This window comes from Gopherus flavomarginatus, chromosome 10 (assembly GCF_025201925.1).
Source record: "Gopherus flavomarginatus isolate rGopFla2 chromosome 10, rGopFla2.mat.asm, whole genome shotgun sequence".
Taxonomy (NCBI): Eukaryota; Metazoa; Chordata; order Testudines; family Testudinidae; genus Gopherus; species Gopherus flavomarginatus.
The window spans coordinates 48,772,599-48,787,820 of NC_066626.1; the positions used below are offsets into that span (position 1 = coordinate 48,772,599).

General features: G+C 43.1%; 1 protein-coding gene across 6 annotated transcripts in view; it reads right to left on the reverse strand.

Annotated features, from left to right (window-relative positions):
* Nucleotides 1–15,222, reverse strand: part of SLC4A10 (solute carrier family 4 member 10) — a 331,078-nt gene that overhangs the window by 101,582 nt on the left and 214,274 nt on the right. The window lies entirely within an intron of this gene.

The following is a 15,222-nucleotide window of genomic DNA, read 5'->3' on the forward strand; positions in this document are numbered from 1 at the left end:
GAAAAAAAAACCATATAACTCACTATTTGATCTTTTTGTACTTACAACTGGGAAACAGAAGATTAGAAAAGCAGGAAATAGAAAAATCCTTCTCTAGCTGAGAGAGATTCAGGCAGAAGACAAAGAACCCAGACACAAACTTCCCTCCACCCAGAGTTGAAAAAATCCGGTTTTCTGATTGGTCCTCTGGTCAGGTGCTTCGTCCTGGGGTGGCTGAGAACAATGGGGCGAAGCTAGTGCACAGCTCCTTGATTTGTCGCCGCTGCAGACGTTTCAGGGTGGTTGAGAGGTTCAGGCAGAAGACAAAGAACCCAGACACAAACTTCCCTCCACCCAGAGTTGAAAAAATCCGGTTTTCTGATTGGTCCTCTGGTCAGGTGCTTCAGGTTACTTTTTTTTTTCAGGTGAAAGAGACATTAACCCTTAGCTTTCTGTTTATGACACTGTTATACAGATAATTAACCTTCACAAACAAGTATTGTAATACATAAAATAATCACACATCTTATCAGTTCAGTCATGCTTTAATTCATGCTCTATGAACTGTAGAGCGCACAGCACTTTACTATTAAGTTCTTTTTATTCAGTCTAAATTACCTTTATTCTAATTAAATAAATATATCCAAAACAGACAAACACATTTTTCACAATGTGAAGTATATAGATACTTATGAATGCAGTTTAATTATGTCTCACCCAGCCTAACAGGGTAAAATAAAGCACAGGTACCGCTAAGTGTCAGACAAGCTAACTACTGTGGCCACATTTTTAATGTACAAATTTAACTCAGTTCACAAATTCAGGGTACTACATTTGCATTCATTTTTTCCATTAAACTTATATTGATAGGTCCCAAAAGAAAATACCCTCCATGAATTTCAAATCTCTCACTATTCACTGACATAAATTGTCCTGCTGGACCTGCCTAAATAGATAGAAACAATATAGAGAGACAGACAAACAGCCTGGCTAGAATAGTAAGAATAATTGGTGCCATTCCAACAGTTCTTTTCTTATCTATTCTTGACTTCCCCATTTCTTATCCTCTCTTCCTGCTCTCCTCCCTTCACACCACCTTTCCCCTTCTTTCTTTTCCCCTCTGATCCTCTCCTCACTGCCCAATTAGCAGCTACATTGTCTCAGAGACAGACTGCTCTTCCCTTATGACTGGTGCTTTGAAATATGAGAGAAAACTCCAGCAGCCCCATAGTGCACTTGACTTAAGTCATAGTGTGCTTGTTTGCATACTACAGTTTTATTGGTTCAAATGTTGTAACAATCTTAAAACCTATTTTTAATAAAATCCAAATCTCAAATCATACAACTGTGGATGGCATCCAGTATCTCCAGAAACGTATAGTTACTGTTTCTGACAACGTACTTCACAGCTGAAAGAACAACCCAGAATCCTTTGTGAGTGCCTGTAAGAGCCATGCTGCTAGTCAACTGAGAAATGGAGTAGCAGACATGCTGCTGCATAGGTGCTGGAACTAGGGATGCTGAGGTTGCTGCCGCACCCCCTGGCTTGAAGTGTTTTCCATTATATGCAGGGTTAGCACCCTCGCTATACAAATTGTTCCAGCATCCCTGCCTTGTTGTGCCTGGGGTGCAGTCTGACTGAAATGTTACTTTACCACTTTATTCTAGGGTTATGCAACACTAGCTTTCTCAGTCTGCTCTCACATCCTGTGAAAGTTTAGTCTTTCTGATAAGGTGACACTTAACCTCAGAGCACAGAGAGCAAAGTGCTGATCAGAGGTGCTGAAGGAGTCTAGTGGTGTGGTAGGCTGAATTCAGCTATAGAGATACCCACTTCTGTGGCACCAATCCCAAAGCTACCAAACAGAGTAGCAACACTTGAGACATTTTTCACCAGTGAGAACGTCGCCATTTCCAAAGGGTATATATTCCCCGAGCAGAGTGAGCAGGTGCGAGGGGGAGGCAGGAGCCTAGCCTTCACAAGCTGGTGGAAGCTGTTGAGGGAGCAAGGGGCAGCTCAGGAAAGTCAGAGTGAAAGATAGGGAGAGTCTGGGAGAGCTAGGGTCTGGGAGACTATGGGGAGTGGGATGGGAAAACTGAAGGGTGCAAAATTGTTTTTTGTGGGGGTCTTTCAAGATCTGGAGCAACCTCCTCCATTCTGCCCCTTCTCCTCGTTATCATTTTCTCTTTCTTCTTTCAGCCCCTGCCTTCCTATTCTGCATCTCTAGCCATCTTCTGACCCTGCATGTCCCTGATCTTGTGCCCATCCTTCCAGTCCCAGTCTCTGTCCCCATCTTACACTCCCATTCTCCATCACATCTTTTAAGCCTCCTCATCTTCCTTGCTGGTAGGCCACTGGAGCAGCCTCCTCTTAATTGTTTCATGTGGGCTACTCTCAGGTGGAAGAGAGAGAGAGCAGTAGAGGTGAGGCAGGTTGGCTGCCCCCAAGTCTTCTGCCTAACAACGCGCAGGATCCAGGAAGGTAAAGCTGTGGGGGAATCCTTGCAACCCTGCTGGATGCAAGTCATATGACAGCTGGCAACCCTAAGTCTCTCCCTTCCTCTCTTTGAGAAAGGCTCTCTCCAGAATTAAAAGCCCTGTGGGTCCCATTGGGAGGAGAGGACATGCCTACTGTTATGTTTTGATGCATCCCAGAACAGCAATCCCAAATCAAAGGAAATCAAAGCATGACATGCAAGTAGGTGTTCAATTAAAACATGTAATTGCCACAAACCTGTTAAGTCAACAACAGTCTGAACAAAAATCCTAACAGTCCAAATGGCAGGTATGTAAGAGCAGGGCCTGGGTAACTGCACACACCCAGTGCTATGTGTGTACACACACAGGCATGCAAACAACAACACTGAGTTTAGGAAGCAGGAAACCAACATGAAGAGGGAGCAGGAAGCAATAAGCAGGAAGGCAACACACAAGTTATCACAATTCCATTGAGTGTGTGTTGATAGGAAGCTGGGCCAGGGGAAGGGGGAACTCCATTAATACATCATTTTCTGACCAGCCCCACAGAGACTCCCAAGAGAAGATAATATAGTCCAGTGGTTCTCAAACTTATTTGATTGTGCCCCCCTTCTTTGTGTCTGTAGTAGTTTACGCCTCCCCACCTCCCCTGTTTGGATGCCTGGTCAGCAGCTACTGATTTTCTGCCAGCCAGTTCTGAAGATAGAGTGGAGAATGGTGGCTGCTGGTTGGATGCCCAACTCTGAAGGCAGCGTCATCACCAGCAGCAGTGCAGAAGTATTTTACCACCTTTACTTTCTCCACTGCTGCTGGGGCGGTCGAGCTGTCTTCAGATCTGGGTGCCCAATCAGCAGCCGCTACTCTACGGTCTGAATGTGCACAGTACTCTTCCCGCCCCCCGAAAGCTTCTCACACATTTCCCCCACACAGAATACATTCCACACCCCCTGCACCCCAGTTTGAGAAGCTCTGATATGGTCCTAACCTTTAAGCCAATGAAGCTGCACTGTCAGGGAGCATAAGAGTGGGGGGAAATATTCATGATGAGCCTGACCTATTTCTAATCCCTGGGAATCCAGGGGCTTTGTGGGCTGGGTCTGAATGCTATCTGGGGAAGGGGAGATGATGTGCAGGGAACTCTGTGACGGACTCTTTGGAGTTTTCTTCTCTTCTAACCCCTGCCACTTGGCTAACTCTTTTCCTTTGCATGTGGAAAACTGTTGTTGCATGTGGTAAGCTCCCTTCACTACTGTAACCATGAATATAAAGAAGGCAGAATTTACTTTCTGTAAATTGTCATATATTGTACAGCACATTTTGTTGTAGTGTACTAAACAGCAAATTCAGCAAATGAAACGAAGCATTAAAAATAGCTCATTTCTGTGAAATCCATATAGACAAAGTGTGATGAAAATCCTCCATAGGACTTATGTTTAGCACATGGTCGAATCCAAAAATTGCTGCCAAATGTACTTCTGAGTTATTTGTAGCTCTGTGTTTTGGTTAGCAGAAATTGTCAGCTACATTATTCAGCAAATGCATTGTGCTATATCTGTATTTATTTGTGACCATTTTCACTTTTACTAAACACAGTTTTGGAGAGCCAGGAAAATCCAGAAGGGGCACTCAAAGTTTGTGCCAGTGGGTATGCTACTGACATCTTGCCAGGACCGAGTGGGCAATCCCTACTTTGCAGGTAAATATTAAACTCTAAAATTAATCCACAGAATTGTAATGGTACAATCCTTGACACAGGCACGCAGAATTTGGTTTTGGTTTGTTTATGTTTGAGTTCACTAGTTATAAAAATGTACAGTTCACCAGCTTTACCCTTCCCTGCCATTTACAGTTTAGAAAGTGACAAGTCCACTTTTATCCCATGGGCTACACTATTAGAGCCTAGTGCAAGCAAAAAGCTGAGTTCAATGGCTAACACATTCTACTGGAGCATACAGGTACAGGGAGGCTTAATCTTCCAGTGCAAGTATTTGTTTGAGACAAAAGATAAGTGTGTGTTTTTATGTATATATATATTATATATAGAAATACATGTATTCAACATGGGAAGGAAATCAGCAGATCAGAACAATACCTTACAGTGTGGTTATTGGAAAAGTGGTTGTGAAAATGGTACCCTACTGGTGTATTTGATTTGCTACTACTGTGACTTCTGAGTCACGCATGATTATTTTACTGACAGCAGTGAAGAACCTATACAGATGAGGCAGAACAAACTGTGTTTTGTCTTCCTCATTAATACATCAGCAAAACTACTTGTTATGTTCTGACTCTTCATGCTTTATTGTTGGTGATGATTTATAATAACATCCCAAGCATGAAGAGCACAGTTTGATTTTCAGACACAAAGCTGAGCTGGAAGTTACAAAATTCATGTGGTTTGACTTGATGTGATTTTAGGTAGAAGACAAAATTGAAACAGATATTTTACCCAAATACCTTCAAATAGGAAAAGAATTGAAAGAGAGAAAATGAGAGATAACGAGAGACCATAACAGTATAAAAGAGCAAAACAATAAATGAAACCTGGCAGCCCTACTTATACAGTTGAGTTAACATTACTAACGTGAGTAAGAATTTGAATCTCATTAAAAGCAGCAACAATCTACAAATGCCAATGTATTTATGACACTTAGGGGGAAAAAAACAAATAATACATGATTCAAAAACAGCATGAAAAGAAATTTCATTTCCCTGAGGTCAAATTGTGGTAACACAATCTTTAGTGCAAAGTGTGACTCCTGTAAGACAGGAAACTGTAAATTTCTTCTAGGCTGGGAAAACAGAGATTCAATTTTAAATTTGATCAGTTTCACCTCCCATTTAAGCAAGCACAGTCAGCATTTCAAAGAACTCTGTTTTACTGTATATTTTATTATTTTGGAAAAGTAAATTAAAAAAAAGAGTTAGAAAAATGAGCAAGAATAATGGGGCCAATTTTTAAAATTATTATTTCTATCACTGCTATATGTGTGCATTGTGCTTAATACACAAACATGAAAAAACATGGAGTAAGGTACACAGAGCAGCATAAAGTGATCTTAGCTACCCAAAAGAGGCTTCGGAAGATTGTCCCAAGCAGCTGGCTCACCCCCAAAGAGAGCGTGAACACCAGCTAAAGCCAGGGAGGAGGATTATGGGGTGGGAAGGCCATGTGATATGAACCAGAGTACAGTGAACAATACACCATTCCAGTCAGCACAAGTTAAAGCAGCCCTGTAGCTACTCTAACGCGCACTGGCCCCCAGCTGCTCCCAGGATCCATGAGAGGAACAAAGGCTTAGAACCAATGTTTGCCTCCCACCTCTTTAGCTGTGCTGAGCATGAGCCCAAGAACCCTTTATCCAGAAGAGTCTAACTGCGCAGTGAAGGTACAAAAAAACATGTAAATTAAGTCCACAGGTGTAAGTAACTTTCAAAGATGTAAATCCAAATTGGGACTCAGTGGTGCAGAATGGAAAATTGTAGAATTGAAATGCAGACACTTCTACAGACCTAGCGTTCACTACTATGAATGGCCCCATTATGAAATTGCAACTGGGCCCTAAAACAGGAACCAGTTACAGACACCATGGGTGGATAAGTCAAAGGGATACGATTGCTAGGCCTGGAGTACTGCATAACCCAGCTTGCAGAGGCCAGCAGGGAAGTTGCTCGCTGACACAGAGCTCATGGCAAGCAGGCAGTTAAATACACTGGACTGTATTGTGACCACTGGGGGCTCTTAAAACTGGAGAGGTTTATTAAACTTAGAATAAGCCAAACCAAACCAAACCCAGCTTGCACAAGGCCCACTGCTTTAACGCCTTTCAGAAGCGCATCACACTCTACTGGGACCACCTCCTGGTCATGACAACTGTGTCCCCTGTGATCTCTTCAGCAGAGCTCCAATCCTTAAAGGGACAGGGGCACAGAAAAATAACTCTGGTGTTCCACCCAGTTCTGAAACAAAAAATTCATATTCAAATTCTTTCACAAATACATTTTTACTTGTGAATGCTACATGTAAGAGATCTATTGTATTGGCCACAGATAAAGAGGGACATTGAACATTATGGGTTAGTCTTCATGGCAGTGTTAGCTCAAGGTACGACTTGAATGTTGCTCCTAACCCAACACCCATTCACACACACAAATCTCTAGCTCGAGATTAATGGTGCTTTAAACTTGAGTTAGTTGGCCTGTTGCGTGGTCTGGATTGAAGCTCAAGTGCTGCTGATGCTTGAGCTAGTAACGCAGTGAGGACGAGCACAGGCTGGTAATCACTCTGTTCAGCTTGACTGTTGTTTTGCAATGTGATCACTCTCAACCCAGCAAAGCTAATTAAAGAGCAGGGTTGACAATAGAGGGGTAAGGGGGAGAAATTGTATCAGGGTCCCCAAAAATGTCTGTGCAAATAAAGTACTGAGATCTCCATAAAAAAAAATGACAAGCAAAGATATTATGTTTTATATAGTTTGAAATCTTGTACCTAGTCACAAACTTTTCCTAACCAATACGCCACATATAATTACCTTTTTACAACAGATTATTTCACTGATAGGCTTCTAAGACAGAAGCTTTTACAAAAACCTGTTATTGAACCCCACTGCAGTGAAACTCTGTGTATATTGGGGATGAAATAGGACGGGTGGAGTCCTAACAAACATGATGTATTTGGGCCCCAAATTTCTTTCCACAGGCCTGCTCAAGAGAAGTCAAGTTGAGTGGAACCAACTCAAGCTAACACTGCAGTGAAGATAAGCCCTAAGAGACTAGAGTCTGTACATGTAACAAGCAAAAGAAACATCACCAACCTACCAGAACTTCACTTAGTTAGAGCAAAACCATTTGAGCTATATCAATAGATTTCTTGCAACTAAAAGGATGCAAAGAAGGATATGAATACATTTTCTTCATAATGGATCACTTCACTAGGTTTGTCCAAGCCTACTCTACCAGTAACAAGTCAGGTAAGACTTTAGCAGACAAGGTCTTCAGTTATTTTGGTTTTAAATTTGGTTTCCCAAAGAGACCAAAGTGAGGGGTTAGAAAATAATTTATTCAGGTTAAAGCACTGGTGAAAAACTGAAACATCTCACACAACCCCATACCACCCACAAGGCAATGAGCAAGTAGAAATGCTGAACTGAATTCTGCTGGCTATATTGAGTTCCTTGCCAGATGACCAAAAGTCAAATTGGAAAGACTCTTTTTAAAAAGTAATCTATGCCTATATCTGTACACAAATTGATGCTACAGGATTCTCATCCTTCTACTTCTCATATGGAACATCACCATGTTTGCCCATTGACATTGTACTTACTTTATGTACAAACTCTGAATTTGCACCTGGAAACCATAAAGATCATGTTGAAAAATGCAAATATTACATGAACGAAGCTTATGAAGTGGCATCAAAAATCATCTAAAAAATCTGCTGATCATAGAAAGAATCACTGTAATTGGAAAGTGAATGCTGCTGTCGTCTGACCAGGAGATAAAGTACTTGTTAGGAACCTTTCTAAGAGAGCAGGACCAGGCAAATTAAGTTAAAATCCTTGTAGTACTTGAAAGGATAGTCCAGTCTATGAAGTAAAAGCAGAAGAGAGAAAAAGAAGGTCTTAAGCAGTCTTTTATGGCAGTCTTTTACTCCCCAGTGACTTCTTACCTTTGTATAGAACACTGTTCTTTAAAGCACCACAGAGGAAGACAGCGAAACCGAGAAACTGCTGATTAAACTGCTATAACATTTGTACCAGCTGTTAAAATACACAAATGACAAAATGGAATCATGGAACTGGAAAACAGTAGAGCACAAGTGGACCAAATCACCAAACAATCCAGACATCTGAAGTCATCCTACTAGAGAGAAAAGAGCCCCAAAGACAGTAACATATGAATGTTTAGTCACACTTATTGTCAGTGCCTAAATCCCATTGCTGAGCTAGGTGAATGTGCCATGGGGGTGTCATCACACTTGTCACAAGGTATAACAAGTGCCTATTTCTTATCATGTATTTTATCCAGGACTGAGGTAATATTGGCAAATGAAATTATATTGATTTATTATGGTATGGCTATTGTTCTCAATCAAATGTTTTATAGTTTGGGATAAGTTAATATGTTTTATTTAGTAGATTTTTGTTTTCTAAATAGCTTGCCATATGCTCAGTGACTCTGAATTACATGGTTATAGCATTGATCTCATACAGGAACTGTTATTTCATAACTTCATAGGTGCGAAAACTAGGGGTACACGGGGAGGAAGTGCTGCAGCACCCCCAGACTCCTGGCCCCACATGCCTGGGGTCCCAGCCTCAGCTCTGGGCGAGGGGGCGGGGGATGGACAGTGGTAAGGTGGCTGACTTTCAGTACCCCCATTATTAAAAATGTTCCAGTGACACCACATAACACATGAATTTGGGGGGGGGGGGATTTTAATTGTTCAGGACTGTCTAGTCTGTCAGATAGTGGAACAATAATTACCATAGAAAATTACTGCTTGATGGATGAAAAAACTGAAGAAAGATTTCTGAGTTTCCACCATTGGTACCATAGAAAAATAAGAGAGACAAAGGCACACTTGAGAATCACTGTTGAGTTTGTGAAACTTGTGAACTACTAACAATAAGTCAGATGGATGAACTGAATTATATATTTTGTTAACAGAAATATCAGGATGACATTACATTTGTGAAGGGGGGGTGTAGCACGCATATATTAAAATATGTTTGTAAGACTATTTTAATGTGAAATTTGTGTTTAACAATTGGGTGGAAAGCCAGGCTATATTCCCCAGAATCAGGTCCCTTTAATGATTGGAGCTGTGCTGAAGAGGTCAAAGACAACAGCTGTGGTGAACAAGTGTGGTCTCAGTACAGTGTGGTGTTTTTCCTGAAAATCTCTCCAAAAGTGGAGCTCGTGCAAGTTGTGTTTGTGATTGTTGGGATTTTTTTGGATCCTACATTTAATACAACTCTCTAGTTTTAAAAGAGTTCATGGTCTGGGAGTATAACACATGCTAACTCCAAACTTTCATAAATTATGAGATTCATTTAGAAATAATGAGATTTAAAAACTAATAAATCATATTTTTTTGTTCATCTTCCCCTTGATGAATCCCACCTTACTTGGCTCATACCATTGAAAATACTGCTGCATAGATCTTTTTTCTAGCTTGTCGCTTTGACTGTTTTGTGCCTTTCAACATCCCTCGACTGGTTCCCTTTTCTCTATGGCATCAAAAAGGCTATTTGTTTTCACATTTACAGCCCTTTGTGGCCTATCGCCTCCCTACTTACTATCTCTCATGCACTATCACAATGTCAGTTCCCACATATTACCAGCCAAGGATGCCAGCCTCCAAACGCCCTCTTGATAGTTTCTCCCATGCTGTCCCACACATGGGAGGGGTTCTGTCATAAAGAGTAGGTCTGGAAGGGACTTTGAGAGTTCAAGTCCATTCTCCTGCACTTAGGATCAAGTAAATCTAGACCTTCCCTGACAGGTGTTTGTCCAACCTGTTCTTAAAACCTCCAGTGATAGGGATTCCACAACCTCCCTCTGAAAACTGTTAACTATCTTTATAATTACAAAGTTTCCTAATATATAAACTAAATTTCTTTTGCTGAAGATAAAATCCATTGGTTCTTGTCCTTTCAGTGGACATTGAGAACAACTGATCATCTTCTTTTTAATGGCTGTTCACATATTTGAAGACTGTTACAAGGTTCCCCCTCAGTCTTCTTTTCTTAAGACTAAATATGCCCACTTTTTTCAACCTTTCCTCATAAGTCAGGTTTATCAATTTTTTTTTTTTTTTTGCTCTCCTCTGGACTCCCTCCAGCCTGTTCAGATCTTCTCTAAAGTGTGGTGCCCAAATTTGGACACAGTACTCCGGCTAGGACCTCACCAATGCTGAGTAGACCAAGACAATTACGTCCTGCATCTTGAATAAGACATTCCTACTAATGCACCCCAGAATAATATTAGCGTTTTTTGCAACTGCATCACATTGTTGACTCACATTCAACTGATGATTCACTGTAATGCCCAGATCCTTTTTAGCAGTATTACCACCTAACCAGTTATTCCCTATTTTGTAGGTGTGCATTGGATTTTTCCTTCCTACGTGAAGTACTTTGCACTTGCTTTATTGAATTTCATCTTGTTGAATTCAGACCAATTCTCTAATTTGTCAAGATCATTTTGAATTCTAATCCTGTCCTCCAAAGTGCTTGCAAGCCCACCCAACTTGGTGTCATCTGCAAATTTTATAAGCATACTCTCCATTCCATTAGCTAAATCATTAATTAAAATTTTGGCTAGTACCAGACCCAGGACTGATCCCCTGTGGAATCCCACTAGGTTCACCTACCCAGGTTGACAGGAAACCATGCATAATTGCTCTTTGAGTACAGTCTTTCAACCAATTTTGCACCACCTACCTTACAGTAATTTCATCTAGACCACATTGCCCTGGTTTGCTTATGAAAATGTCATGTAGGACCATGTCAAAAGCGTCACTATACATCACTATATCACATCTACTTCCACCCACTTACTAGGCCAGTAATCCTATCAAAGGATACATTTGTGCAAAATTCAAGAGTTTATTTAGATGGTGGTTACAAGAAAGGAAGTTTCTGTAAATATAGCCAAGTACTTACAGACTAACACTACAGTAGCACCTGCAATATATAAATATATATTTACTTGGCTATATTTACAGTTTGTTTCTGCGCACCCTTTAATGTGTTGGTTTTGACCTGAGGGCCAGTTTGGAGAGGGTTAAGGACTTGGGGGGAGGTGGTTTGTTGTTGCAAGGGAGTAGGAATATTATTTATTTAGATTATGAGTGAGTCTTAATTGATAATGGGTCCGTTTCAGGATATTTTGGTGTTGTTGTAGCCGAGCTGGTCCCAGGAGATGAGAGAGACAAGGTGGGGGAGGTAATATCTTTTACTGGATCTACTTCTATGGGGGAAGGGACAAGCTTTCGATTCACAGAAGATGACTTCAAGCTTGAAAGTTTATCCCTCCCACCAACAGCAGTTGGTCGAGTAAAAGATATTACCTCACTCACCTTGTCTCTCTTAATTAACATGTATTATGTTTTCTGTGTCTGCCTAGAAATATATGAAAAGTACATTTTGCAAATGGAAAAATAAAGATCAATATTTTAAATTGCAGTTCAGAATCCTTATGCATAGCTAGAGAATTCCAAATTGGAAAAGCTGTCTGAGCACAGGAGAGGGAGAAAGGATTGTGGTGCATAGGTCCAAGTTACCAGGGGAAATATAATATTACCAGAAGCTGAGAATGGATGACAGGTCACTTGATGATTATCATTCCCTCTGGGGCACCCGGCATTGGCCACTATTAGAAGACAGGATACTAGGGTAGACGGACCATTGGTCTAACCTAGTATGGCCGTTCTTATGTTCTTAATAAAGTGAAGGATTTCTGAGTAGGTGGTCTCAGTTTAAAGACATTGAGTCTGTTGTCCTTCTACTCATGCAACAGCACTCTCTACAACAGTGTTTTTCAAAGTTCAGGTCGTGGCATGTAAGGCACTGGGTCATGGCATGTAAGGCACTGGGTCACCTTGCTCAGCACCCAGAGACTCTAGTGGCTCTGGTCAGCACTGCCGATCAGGATGTTAAAAGGCCCATTGGTGGTGCTGCCCAGCTAAGGCAGGCTAGTGCCTACCTGTTCTACACCACGCTGCACCCCACAGTGGGTTCAGCTTCTAGGCAGAGGGGCCACATGGCACCGCATGTTGGCCCTGCCCCACGCACAAGTGCCACACTCCGACTGGTTGACAGCTGGGTGGGGCAGTGCCTGCGTACCTCTGCCTAGGAGACAGACCTGCTGCTGGCTGCTTTTGGGGCACAGTCTGGTATGCGGTGCCAGGACAGGCAGGAAGCCTGCTTCTGCACCCTGGCTGCACTGATGACTGGGAGTCACTGGAGGTAAGTCTGTGCCCCAATCCCCTGCCCCAGCCCTGAGGGCATCTATCATAGCATTCCTTCTCAGATCTGAACCTTAGAGTTCAGAAAATGAGATACTAGCTGTCATAAACAGATAGCTAAGGGTTAATGTCTCTTTCATATTTCTGTTAAGCAATTGACCCTGTATTTGTCACCTTAATACAGAGAGACCATTTGTATGTATTTTTCTTTCTTTTTTATATAAAGCTTTCTTTGAAGACCTGTTGGAGTTTTTCTTTAGTGGAGGAACTTCAGGGAAATTGAGTCTGTACTCACCAGGGAATTGGTGGGAGGAAGAAGTCAGGGGGAAAATCTGGGTGTGTTAGATTTACTAGCCTGATTTCTTCCTCCCACCAATTCCCTGGTTGTTAGTCTGGAGCTGGCTGGGGTCGAGGGTGGAAGGCAGACCTGGGGGTCTGGCTCACTGCCCCCCAGAATGGACCCAGCCGAGGGGTCCGGTTCGCTGTATCTACAAGCTCTGTTTTAGACCCTGTTCCTGTCATCAAATAAACCTCTGTTTTACTGGCTGGCTGAGAGTCACGTCTGACTGCAAAGTGGGGGTGCAGAACCCGGTGGCTTCCCCAGGACCCCACTGAGGCGGGCTCGCTGTGGGAAGCGCACGGAGGGTCAGAGGATGCTGAATGCTCCAAGGAGAGACCCAGGAGGTGAAGCCGTGTGAGCTTCTTGCCCTGAACAAGTCTGCTCCAAGGGAGAGGAGGCTCCCCAAAGTCCTGACTGGCTTGGTGGGGAGCAGTTCCAGAGCATCGCCCGGGGACTCCGTGAGAACAGGTGGCAGTGGCGGGATGTACTGCACCTCGTGAATGGCGCTTCTTGCAGTAAGTGACTGGGGAGCAGTAAAACAAAGGAGGGATAATGAGGACCAGGCGTGCTGAAGGCTCAGAGAGGGACGGTTTCAGGGGGCAGTTACCCTCTGGGAGTGTGTGACCAGCGAGAAGGACTGTTGGAGTAACGGGGTCCCCCTGAGGACTGCAGCGAGCAGTCTCAGGGGCGGAGGAGCTTGCCATTCGACCCTGGGAGAGAGAAGGATTTTTGCAGTAGCAGGGTTCCCCTGGGGATTGCAGGAGCAGTCCCGGGGCGGAGGAGTCTGCAGCTCGACCCTGGCAAAGAGGTGGTGAGATAGAATCCAGAAGCCAGTAGGAATATTATATTTTTCTTTTCTCTGCTAGGAGCTTTTTAGCAGAGAGAAACAGTTTGGTTTTAAAAGGGAACCAGAGAGAATTTTTTTTCTGCTCTCTCTGGCAGCTGTGGCTTGCATATTAAGCAAGCAACCATTAAAGAGACTATTTCGGGTCTTTTGTCAGACAATAGCCCTCCCATTAGGAGGCAAGTACCAGCACTATATACATGCAAATAAAGTGGTTTTTCAGGTTTACTTTACATTGAAAAAAATTAGCTAGGAAGAAAGGGAAAAAGGCACTGTTGCTAGGTAGACCCCAGGAGGCAACAGAGCCTGCAATTCAGACAATAAACACCGGAGGGCACCGCAACACAAGAAAACAGGAACCATGACTTCTAAGGCAAAAATGGAGGCCGAAGAACAAATCAAAGACGCCGAGCACAGGCGAGAGATGGAAAAAACCAAACAGGAACTGGAAAAAAGACAAAAAGAGGTGGAGCTGAAAGAAAAGGAAGAAAGCATCAAACTGGCAGCCTACAAAAGAGAACAGGCAGCCAAAGAGGCAGCCCACAAAAGAAAACTAGAAGAAGAAGAAGTGGCCCACAGCCGGAAACAAGAAGAAGCAGACATGGCCCACCGCCGAGAAATGGAAAAACAACAAAAAGAAAGTGAAGAGAAGGAAAAACAGAGAAAACATGAACTGGACTTAGCGCAAGCTGGGCTGCATGCGCCAGCCAATCCTAACAACCCTTCGCCAGTTATGGTTCCACATCACAGGAAATTTCCCACCTACAAGGCAGGTGATGACACCGAGGCCTTCTTGGAAAATTTTGAAAGAGCCTGTCTTGGGTACAGCATCCCTGAAGACCAGTACATGGTTGAATTGAGGCCACAGCTCAGTGGACCTTTAGCAGAGGTGGCAGCTGAAATGCCTAAGGAGCACATGAACGACTATAAACTTTTTCAAACCAAGGCCAGATACAGAATGGGGATAACCCCGGATCATGCCCGTCGGCGTTTCAGAACCCAAAAATGGAAACCAGATGTGTCATTTCCCAAACACGCCTACTAAGTTGGGAAAAATTATGAGACCTGGATATCAGGACACAATGTTAAAACCTTGGAAGAACTGCACCTCCTCATACAAATGGAGCAGTTCTTGGATGGTGTTCCCGAGGACATAACACGGCACATACAAGATGGAAAACCCAAAAATCTCGCTGAGGCGGGGGAGATTGGAGCCAGATGGATGGAAGTGGCAGAAAGCAAGAAAGCTACGGTCAAGGGGAACGAATACCCCAGGGGGCACACCGACCATAAACCCTACAACCGAAGACAGCCATACCCAAAAGGCTCAGCCAGAGCCTGAAATACTCTCAGGTGCACCAGCGGAGAGCGGTTCACCAGCAACGGAAACAACCCCATCACCTACATCGCTTCCAGAGGGACCAAGCCCAAGTCCACAGTCTGAGGAAGAACTGGTGACCCCAGCCTCAAAGGAACAGTTCCAGACTGAGCAGGAAGCAGATGACAGCCTTCAGAAAGCTTGGGCGGCGGCACGGAGCACCCCACCGCCTCTCAGCTCTTCTAATCGATCCCAGTTTGTTATAGACCAAGGACTTTTATACAAGGAGA